General features: G+C 51.0%; 1 pseudogene; it reads right to left on the minus strand.

Moving 5' to 3' along the window:
* Nucleotides 1-2,365: 2,365 nt before the first annotated feature.
* On the minus strand, nucleotides 2,366-7,212 carry LOC123170110 (O-glucosyltransferase rumi-like; annotated as a pseudogene).
* Nucleotides 7,213-10,562: the final 3,350 nt, after the last annotated feature.

Genomic DNA, 10,562 nt, shown 5'->3' on the forward strand with positions numbered 1-10,562 from the left:
CTCTAGGATAGATTGATCAGAAAGAATAGCTTTGAGGTGGTCTCATACCCTACAAACAACTTCTATCTTTTGCTGCACTTTGAGGGATAATCATATGATCCAACTATGTTAGCATTGTTGAGAGATTGCACTAGCGAAAGTACGGACCCTAGGCCTCCTTTTTAAGCATTGCAATACCGTTTTTGTGCCCATTTACTATTTGCTACCTTATTGTTTTTATTTATTCAGATTATAAAAATATATTTCTACCATCCATATTACACTTTTATCACCATCTCTTCGCCAAACTAGTTCGCCTATACAATTTTCCATTGTATTGGGTGTGTTGGGGACACAAGAGATTTCTTGTATTTGGTTGCAGAGTCGTTTGAGAGAGAACATCTTCATCCTACACCTCTCACGGATTGATAAACCTTAGGTCATCCACTTGAGGGAAAATTTCTACTGTCCTACAAAACTCTGCGCTTGGAGGCCCAACACGTGTCTACAAGAATAAAGTTGTGTACCTGCCACGGACGCCTCGACTTCGGGGACCCCCATCGCCCCCATGGCTCCTCCGACGGTCGCTCCGCCCCTCTCCGGGGTGGTGACCCGGGCTCGCACCGGGACCTTGTGGCCGAGTATGCGCTACACCTCCGACGAGTATGTGTGTGCTGCATCGACCTCGACACCGTCTCCTCTACCTTCCTCCGCTCATGCAACCCTTCGGGATCCAAACTGGCTTGCCATGATATGTGAGGAGTTCGACGCCCTACAACGCAACCGTAGGTGGCAGCTTGTTCCGCGGCCTCCTCATGCCAACGTCATCACTGGCAAGTGGGTGTTCCGCCACAAGACACGCTCCGACGGTTCTCTTGAGTGCTATAAGGCGCGCTGGGTGGTGCGTGGCTTTCGACAGCGCGCTGGCGTGGACTTCACCGATACCTTCGCCCCGGTTGTCAAACCAGGCACGATTCATGTCGTGCTCCAGTTGGTCGTCTCGCGTGCTTGGCCCATTCACTAGTTGAACGTGTCCAATTCCTTCCCGCATGGTCACCTTGACGAGCAGGTGTTCTGTCAGCAGCCACTGGTTTCGTCGACGATGCGCATCTGGACCATGTGTGCTTGCTCTCCCGTTCTCTCTCTGGGTTGAAGGAGGCACCCCCGGCCTGGTACCAGCGGATTGCGGCCTTCCTTCAGCAGCTGGGGTTTCGGTCCACCCGATCCGACGCCTCCCTGTTTGTTTATCATCAGGGCGCCGCCACCGCGTACCTCCTCCTTTATGTCGACGACATCATCCTGACAGCTTCATCTTCCGCGCTGCTCCAGCACATCACTACTCGTCTCAGCGCGGAGTTTGCCCTTAAGGATTTGGGGGCCCTGCACTACTTCCTCGGCATTGGGGTTGTCCGCCGCGCCACAAGCTTCTTTCTGCATCAGCAGAAGTATGCCCACGAGCTTCTGGAGCAGGCATGCATGCTTAATTGCAAACCTGCTTCCACACCCGTTGACACGAAGGCCAAGGTGTCCGCGGTCGAGGGATCTCCGGCGCCCGACGCTGCCTTCTACCCCTCCATCGTCGGTGCTCTCCTGTACATCACGCTCACGCGGCCGGATCTGCAGTATGCAGTGCAGCAGGTGTGCCTTCACATGCACTCCCCTCGTGATAGTCATTGGGCTCTGTTGAAATGTATTATGCGGTATATACGTGGCACCATAGCTATGGGTCTCACCCTGACAGCTTCCCCCGCCACCGATCTCGTCGCCTACTTTGACGCCGATTGGGCAGGTTGCCCTGATACTCGTCGCTCCACCTCTGCCTACTGTGTTTACCTTGGGCCCTCGCTGATCTCGTGGTCGTCTAAACGACAACCCACGGTTTCCCGCTCTAATGTTGAGGCGGAGTACTGGGCTGTGGCTAACGCCGTTGCGGAGTGCTCTTGGTTACGTCAGCTGCTTCAGGAGTTGTTGGTTGAGGTTCTCAAGGCCATGATTGTCTACTGTGACAACGTCTCCGCGGTCTACCTCTCGGCCAACCCTGTTCATCATCGATGAACAAAGCATATTGAGCTCGACATCCACTTTGTTCTTGAGCAGGTTGTGCTTGGCCGCGTTCGAATACTGCATGTGCCCACCGATCAGTAGTTCGCCGATGTCATGACGAAGGGACTACCTACCTCGACTTTTAAGGGCTTTCGGTCCAGCCTTTGCGTCTCCGGCGATGCTTCGACTGCGGGGAGTGTCGAACATGTATTCTTTGCATGTGTGTATATAGGTCTGGGTTTTATACTTCGCACATGTCACGTCTCTCTCCCCTCTGTAACTTGTATGTAACTTGGTAGACAAGACATTAGGTGCACTCATTGTATCTATATATGTACCACGTGCACGATCAATGAAATTATCGAGGCATGCAATCCCTCTCTTCCTAACTTACAAAGAGATTAGGGACACATGGATCCAGGAAGCGGGGGCTATAGGTTCAGGCTTCCTTTGGAAGAAAGAAAAAATACTTGTAGTTGCGAATGCTTTGAATCTTTTTATTTTCTAAAGTAAATACTCTAAGCTTGTCTTCATCTCTGTATATTTGCCTGTTCCATTTGGTTGATCTTGCTTTGTCACACTAAATCAATTTGTATAATCTACCATTTCTAGTAAGGTGGGCTGCTACCTCCCCTTCATTTTAACAACTTTTCTTCGCACATCCTCTTCCCTTGCAGCCATCTCCCTCTCCTCCTCGGCGGTGAACGGCGGCGGCAACGTGCACGGCTCGTATCCGGCCACATACATCTCCCTGGACTCCATCATGAACTCCCTGTCCCGGCCTTGGGCGGAGCAGGCCATGGACTCGGGGCAGAGCTCCACGGCGTTCTCCGGCACTGTGGGCTTGTACCGGAGCAGGGCAGCGTACTGGGTGAGCACGTGCAGCATGTAGTCGTAAACGTAGTCCATGCTCATCTCCTCCCTCGCGAACCCGCTGCCCTCCTTGCCCATGCGCTGGGCCAGCGCCGGATGCGCGTTCCCCCAGTCGACGGCGAACTTGACGGCGCGGCACTTGTCCTTTGGGTCGACGGGCCAGTAGTGGCGGCCGGCGACGAGCCCCCGGGAGAAGAAGTCCTCGAAGGGCGTGTCGATGGCCAGCATCGGCGAGTCGCATGCGAGAATGTACTTCTCACTCACCGACCACGACCGCCCCTGCACGTAGATCTTGTACCTGTACCGGCACTGCTCCGCCAGGTTGGAGCCCTTGAAGCCGTTCCGGTTGGCGGCGCCCCAGTCCAGCGCGAACAGCCGCGCGTTCCAGTCTTTGCCGGCGGCGGAGTCGTTGCTGCAGCGGAAGAGGTCGCGGCGCGCTTCCGACACGCCGCGGTTGCCCTTCCAGAACGCGTACGGCTCCCTGTCCGGCCAGGGGAGCCGCGCATTCTCCTTGGCGATCTCCTTCATGAGCGGCCCCCATGGACGGATGTTGACCTCCGGCCAGCCCCAGAAGGACCAGTCCGGGAAGAGGACTTCGACCGAGGTGCCGTCCTTGCAGTAGCGGAAGAGCGGCGGCGCGGCGGAGGTGTCCGGGTAGTCGGCGGCGCGCAGCTCCGGCATGTCCTCGCAGTTGAACATGAGGTCGAGGTCCGGGACGCGGCCCGGGTAGCGGGCGAGCAGCTGCGCGATCCCCACTGCGTGAACAGGTCCCGCGTCTGGAACACGCGGTGGTACGTCTCCACGTACGCGCGCCCGGAGACCACCGTCAGCCGGAACGCCGCGTTCGGCTGGCCGCGCTCCACCGCCTCCCTGCTGATCCCCTTCTCGCGCCACGGTTCAAGGTCCGAGTGGATGTGCCTGAAGTAGTCCGGGCACGAAGGCGGCGGCGGCTGCACGGGTCGTTCCGGCGCCGCTGGAGATGGTGATGCAGCCGGTGGTGGCATTCCCCCGCGGGGGCGACGGCATAGTGGCGTAGACGACGATGACGTCCCGTTGCCGCAGCTGAAGGGTATGGGCACGGGCGGTGATGAGCGTTGGCGGCGAGGAGGATGGCGCCAACGACGGCTGGTAGTGCTGCCGGTGCCGCTGCCGGTGCCCCGCAGGAACGACTAGCCGATCGTTTCAGCACGCATGTACAAGCAGAGGGATTAGTACAGCACATTGTAGTATGATGAGAAATTTTAGGGCTGTCCCAGTTAATATGAACAGTCTATTTCACGTCATCCGATGGCTTGTTGTATTACCTCTTGAAAGTTGAAAAGTAAAATATTGACAAGAATCCTATAGGGTTATTATATGGACTTTATTCCTTTATTTTTACAGATATAAGGAAATAAAATATTTTGTGTCATTAAAGCATTTTGTGCTACCTACGGAAATATATCTTGCATAGTTCTAAAATTTCCATGTTATTTTCTGCATGTCACGCTCCCTAACATTATATTATTCTCGTGCGTGAAATGTCATTGTGCTACAAAAGGAAATATACGTGGATAGTGAACAGATGTGCCATTTTTATCACACAAAAAATGTAAATCTCATATGAGCAGTGTTACGGGTCGGCAGACGTTTTTTTAAAAGATCAGTCGCCTCGCGAGCCGTCGGATCTGGCTGATTAAATATTTCTCTCACCTCGTGGGCGGTAAGAGGGGTCATCTTGAAAGAGCTCTTGTAGTATTGATTACGAAACTCATTTGCTTAGTCTACTAGGAGTAGTTCATATGTAACCAAATTAGCTAGCTAGGTGTGCTTAAGAGTTACTTTGCTTTTGAGCTTGCATGCTCTTTTTTAAACATGAATTAGAGTTCTGATTGAAGACATGCTCCGATTATCTTATATCTTGCAAAGTGCAGACAACTACAGTAAGTCGGCAGAACTTAGCCATCAGTTGAAAGACTGAAAAGTCGGACTGATTAAAGAGGCAACAGTTTCCACGGGCACGCAAGAATTCTACGTGTCCTCCTGTAGTTAGCCAATGCACGATGTTACGCATGGTGCACTTGGCCACTAGCCAGAATCGGAACTTCACTGGAATATCTTCTGTGAAGCAGAACTAAACACGTACGTCGTCGTCCAGTCCTTTGGTGCCGTACGTTGTGCTGCCTGGTTTGCTCATTCCTCGTACTAATGAGGGATTCAGGGTCATCTTTGCGTATACACATGGCCTATACACATTAGCCGTCAAGGCCTGCAGCCTGCTGTTTTTGGCACTTGGTCTTGCAAGTGGGGGAGCATGTGGGCCCAAGCCAGGATTAATGGCCGATCACTTCCGGATTGATCTAGCAGGTCATCGGTTTTAAGTGGCGGTGGTTCAAGGAAAGCTGATTTTGACCGCAGCTATGAAATTTCCTAGCACTTGTTTCTGATAAAGGTATACTCATTATATGCTTGGTGGAACTCTCTGTTGATTTCACCATCAATAGATCGTTTACATCGCTCTCAAGACTCTTATCACAAAGTCAAGACAATGGACCATATTTTGTGGAACTTCCATGCGTACGTGGGCTGGTACAATTGGAAGTTAGATCGCACAAAACTTAGCGAGTACTACCTCCATCCAAAAATAAGTATCATTGATTTAGTATAAAAGTTGCACTAAATTAGCAACACTTATTTTAAAATGGAGGAAGTACTGGTTAGCACAACGCAAAACAAAATCTAGTAGATGGTTTTCTCCATCGCGTGGTTAATTCAGACAAGAAGTAGCTTAAACATGAATTGATATGTCGAAATGTTGCAAACACTCGACTCCACCTGTCAAGAGACTTAGCGATCGGATGATCTCAATGTCGGAATATAGAGTAGTAATTTGCACGGTCACGCATGAATTCTACTACGTGTCTTCTTATTCTTTTTCTTTTCTTTTTTGCGAACGTGCCTTCTTATTCTTAGCCAGCCTGGCACGTATTACGCATGCAGATGACTTGGCTGAGACTTTAGTTTACTTGCTGCCAAGAGGCATTAGACACCTCACTACACATGTCGTCACTTCGATCTCCTAATTCAGAATTACTACGCTTACGTTTGGTCATCTAATGCAATCTATGGGCACGCGGCGGTCTGACGTTTGGTCCATGTTTTTGCCGTAGTATTTGAAAAGAAACTCTTGCGATCGGGCTTCTCCATCCTTCTCAGCGCCAGTTCTAGAGAACCAAGTCATGGCTCACAAAGTCAAAGCAACGGAATATTTTGTCAGTTTCCATGCCCATGGCCGGGCTGGATCTTTAATTCTTTATTCGAGATTACAATCGCATAAATTAATATGCAAATATATTCGCATGGTCCTGTTAATTGCAGATATCAAGTTAGCTAGCTAGGCAAAAACAATTTGAATTTAGGAAAAAGAAATCTCCTATCCTGACACGCGTCTAAGTCATGCGCGTGCATCCCGCGAGGCACTTTCCTCAATCGTGAGCTCAAAGCTATACACGTATTGCCATCACAGGCCGACTTCGAACGACTACTCCTGTCCCGTCACTGATCGAGGTTGACGTTGCCTAAAATACGAATTGATTTTTCTACACAGAATAGATGGTCTGTTTTTCTGCTCCTACGTTCAAAGTCCATCGTGAAAGTATCCTTTGATAGGAACTGGTGCGCGCACATTGGTCCAGCGAGCCAGTGATCTCCATGGAGAGTACTGATTTGACTCCTAGCGCGTGATTCCGTTTGCCCGTCGCGGACGGCGTATGGAATAGGAATAGTAGTACGAGTGTACTTGACCTTGGAACCGGTCGAAAAAATATCTCATCATATCTTCACGGATCAATGCACTCCATTAGTCCATTTAATTTGCTGTTCCATTAGCTAGGTTCACTGCGCGCGTGGTTAATTCTACTAAGATATAGCACGATCGATCGAAATTGAACGATAGTCGCACGCATGTGTGTCTGACTCGATGGGGTGTAGGGTGTACTTACGGCGTCGAGGTCGATCCATCTGGCGCCGGCGAGCAGCGTGAGGACCACGAGGCCGCCGATCACCAGCCCCACGGCGCCCTTCGTCGGCGACAGCAGCGAGGCCTTCCACCACGGCTTCTTCGTCGTCGTCGCTGTGGATGGCGAAGACGGCGACAAGCGTTCAACCGCCGGATCAGCAGCTTTGCCGCCGTCGACGACGACCTTGCGCGGCGCCTCGCCGTCCTCCTGAGGCGGCACCAACGCCGCCCCCTCTTCCTCGTCGCCGGAAGAGACCAGGAAGCTCTTCATCGGCGGGCGATCAAGCTTACGTTGGCGTTGTGCTAGTGGGGTTGCGAGTTGCGACTCTACCTCCCTCTTTCTCTCTGTGTGTCTGTGCATATATAGGTGCACGGTTGCACCGTCCAGCCAAAACAAATACGCCATACCAGTCATAGCAACACGGTGAGCCAGTAATCCCTGGTTTCCATTCCAAGCTTCCGTTTCCTCGTGTGGGGCCCTCGCAACTTACTGCGTACGTCGACCCGAAAATGAACCGTAAAATTCTGCAATTCGTCGGAAAATGAATACCACTAGCTAGATTCAGAGCGTCTAGTCGAGGCGTTCCTACCCAAGCCACCGCCACCACCACGCGCCTAGGGAGAGGCGATCTATCTCCTCAGATCTCCACCGGCCAGGGCGCTGGCCCCCTCTCCCTTCGGCCGCTGCGCCGGCGGCAGGAGAGAGAGGGGACCCCATTCCTCCGCTCTCTAGTTAGAATTTGGATTTGTAGGTTGTGGTGCGTCGTTGGGGTAATGGGAGCGGGCGTCTGGACGAATAAATCTACCTCAACTCCACTCCCACACCGGCGGTGTCTTTCATGGCGGCGTCACGGAGTTGATGGCATCGTGTCTCTGTCGATCCCTCAGATCGGCAGCGTTAGGATTCATGGATGGTGTTGGCGAGGCGGCGGCGACGACCTCCATCAGGTGTGTCTCTCCTTCTGCTTTGTCCCCGTTGCTGCGGCATTGTCTCCGACGTCGTCATGGTGGAGCGGGGAGGTTTTGTCGTTCAGGAGTACGCGCAGGCGGTTGCCTACGCAAGTGACAGCTGGAAGATGAAGTATCTTATGTTAGGTCTGTGGTCGAAGGCTGACAGTTCTGGTTTCCTCCTCCGACGTCGTCGTCATGCGGGGGTGTCATTTCTGAAGTTCGATGGCGTGTCCGGGGACATGTTGCTCCGGTCTTGTCGGATCACGGGTTCCGGCAAAACCCTTAAGGTTCGAACTATAGGGTGCGCACGAAGATCTCTCTCCCCCAAGCTCACACACTCACCGCAATCTCAAGGCCTAGCTCGCCGAACCCAAGGAACAAGGAACACAAGAGTTTATACTGGTTCGGGCCACCTATGTGGTGTAATACCCTACTCCAGTGTGGTGTGGTGGATTGCCTTGTAGGCTAGGGATGAACAAGTACAAGGGAAAAACAGCCTCCCGAGAAGAGGTGTTCTAGAGCTCGGTGAGCTGGTGAGTTGGCCTTGGCGGAATGAGTCCAATCCAAGATTCCCCCCTCCTATGGTGGTGGCTAGTCCTATTTATAGAGGCCCTGGTCCTCTTCCCAAATGTTTAGGCGGGAAGTGATCCCACAACGGCCAATTCGAAGGGGGACAACTAGTACAAGTTATCCTGATAAAAGATGGTCTTCGCCTGCCAAAGGCTCTGGTGGTGACTTCGTGGGCTCCGCGGTGACCTCCGTCCTGCCGTCCTGCTGGTCTTGGTCTCGTTGCACCAATATGAAAACCTTTGCCTGATGCCTCGGGACTCCTCGTCTGCGCCTGCTCCTTAGCACCAAAGAGGAAACCAGTACTCTGCGCCCGCTGGCGCCCGCCTGGCCTTGGTCGTCATGGCTCACGTCACGGGAATCTCACGAGGTGCCCCTCGCCTTGATCTCTCCGCTCCTCGTGAGCCAGCCTAGTTAGGCTGCCCCTGAGTAGTCTTGTGTTGTCCGCCTCGCGAGGCTTGGCCCCTCGCGAGGGTCTTGAGTGCTTGCTGGTGAAGATGGGTCGTACCAGGCCGTTGGTGGAGCCACGCCGTGTGCCGCAGGCAGGCAAGTCTGGGGACCCCCGTTCCCAGAACGCCGACAGGTCTGATTCTTTCAACGGCTATGGTTTTGCTTCTGGCAAACTACTTTGGAGGTCCATAAAGCTGCTGATCAGCGATGGAGCCGTATCGAGCTTAGGTGAAGAGGTGATCTGTCTTTTTATCCTTTAGCGGCTGCTTCGGTGGTGTCAAAGGAAAATGACTGACGCTGGTATTCTACATAGAATTTTTATATCTTTTCAATTATGTATGATCTTGTAACTTAATCTTTATTCTATATAAATAAGACACGTATTACCACATATGCTTTTGACATTTCAGCCACAACTTTGTCCGCTCGATCGAGATGGGTGTGGAATGTTCCCCAGATCCTACACGGCGGCATCCCCGGGTAATCTACCCTGTCACACGATCTCCCCTCATAAAATCTGACTGGTTTTGGCATTGGCAATAGAAAAAAGGAATAATTGCTGTAGAACAACGTTTTTAACAGGGTCGTATGTATGTGGCTGGGTCAACAGTCTGTCCAGCTACACGTACGTCAGGTGCCGTCTGTTTGCTTAGCCATAGTGATGGAGGTCGGCCAATACACCTACTCTTCGTGCATGCATGAATCCGTTGGAGAAATTGGTTCAGTCTTAAGAGATAGGCACGTGACATCATCGGCCATAGCAGTTTCAGATTACACGCCGACATGGCGTATTTCGCTGTGTTAGGAGTCAGACCAAAATTTTCACCAACAGTCCAAATTTTTAGTGGAATACTCAATTTTTTTTATATACTTCATGTCCTATTAGCTTTTATGCCATTATATTTGTATTAATAAATTTTTACTTGTCTCTACTATTAAAGGGGAGTTGGCAATAGCATGGAAGAGAAATAATCGCAACACACCATTCTCGTTTTCCTCCCCTAACCCTAGATGGCAAGGGACTTTCCCCTCCAGACTTCTCGGGCAAGCCCGTGGATTCGCCTCCCCTCTGTCCGTCACTTTGGCGGGTGATGGGGAGGGGAATCCTAGTGCCTCCGGTCCAATTAGTAATTTAGGTTAGAGTTAGCCCTCGCAGGCGCATCATTCGGGTGAATGGCTGCGTTTCTTCTTCGAGTTTGTCTACCGGGCTTCGATCCTGCTCGAGTTTGTCTGGACGTAGTCCACGGAGCTCTGCCGTTGATTCCCGTCGTCTCCCTACTACAACTACTCATACCCAAATGAAAAGCAACATAAAAAGAATACTTGGAATAATCTAAACTAAAATCGGTGTTTTGCCAAAAACCATGTCATGCATTAACTCAATCAAATCAAATCTTCGCAAAATCTACACTAAATCCAAAGTTTCTCTACTACAACTACTCATACCGAAATCAAATCAAATCTTACCAAACCCTCAACTAAATCAATACTTTCTTTTTCTTCTCCTATCCATACTCATATCAATAAAATCTTACCAATATCTAAATATGGTTGATGTCAGAAAAATAGAAAATAGGAACTGGCCTTTGGCATTGGATTAATAAGTTAGTCAAAATAAAAATGATATAAATTATGTACCTTCTTTTATTACCATAAGACTCAGCTGCCAAAGAATATTTATTCAGTGGGTTGAAATAACATA

Source organism: Triticum aestivum, chromosome 7D (assembly GCF_018294505.1).
Source record: "Triticum aestivum cultivar Chinese Spring chromosome 7D, IWGSC CS RefSeq v2.1, whole genome shotgun sequence".
NCBI lineage: Eukaryota > Viridiplantae > Streptophyta > Magnoliopsida > Poales > Poaceae > Triticum > Triticum aestivum.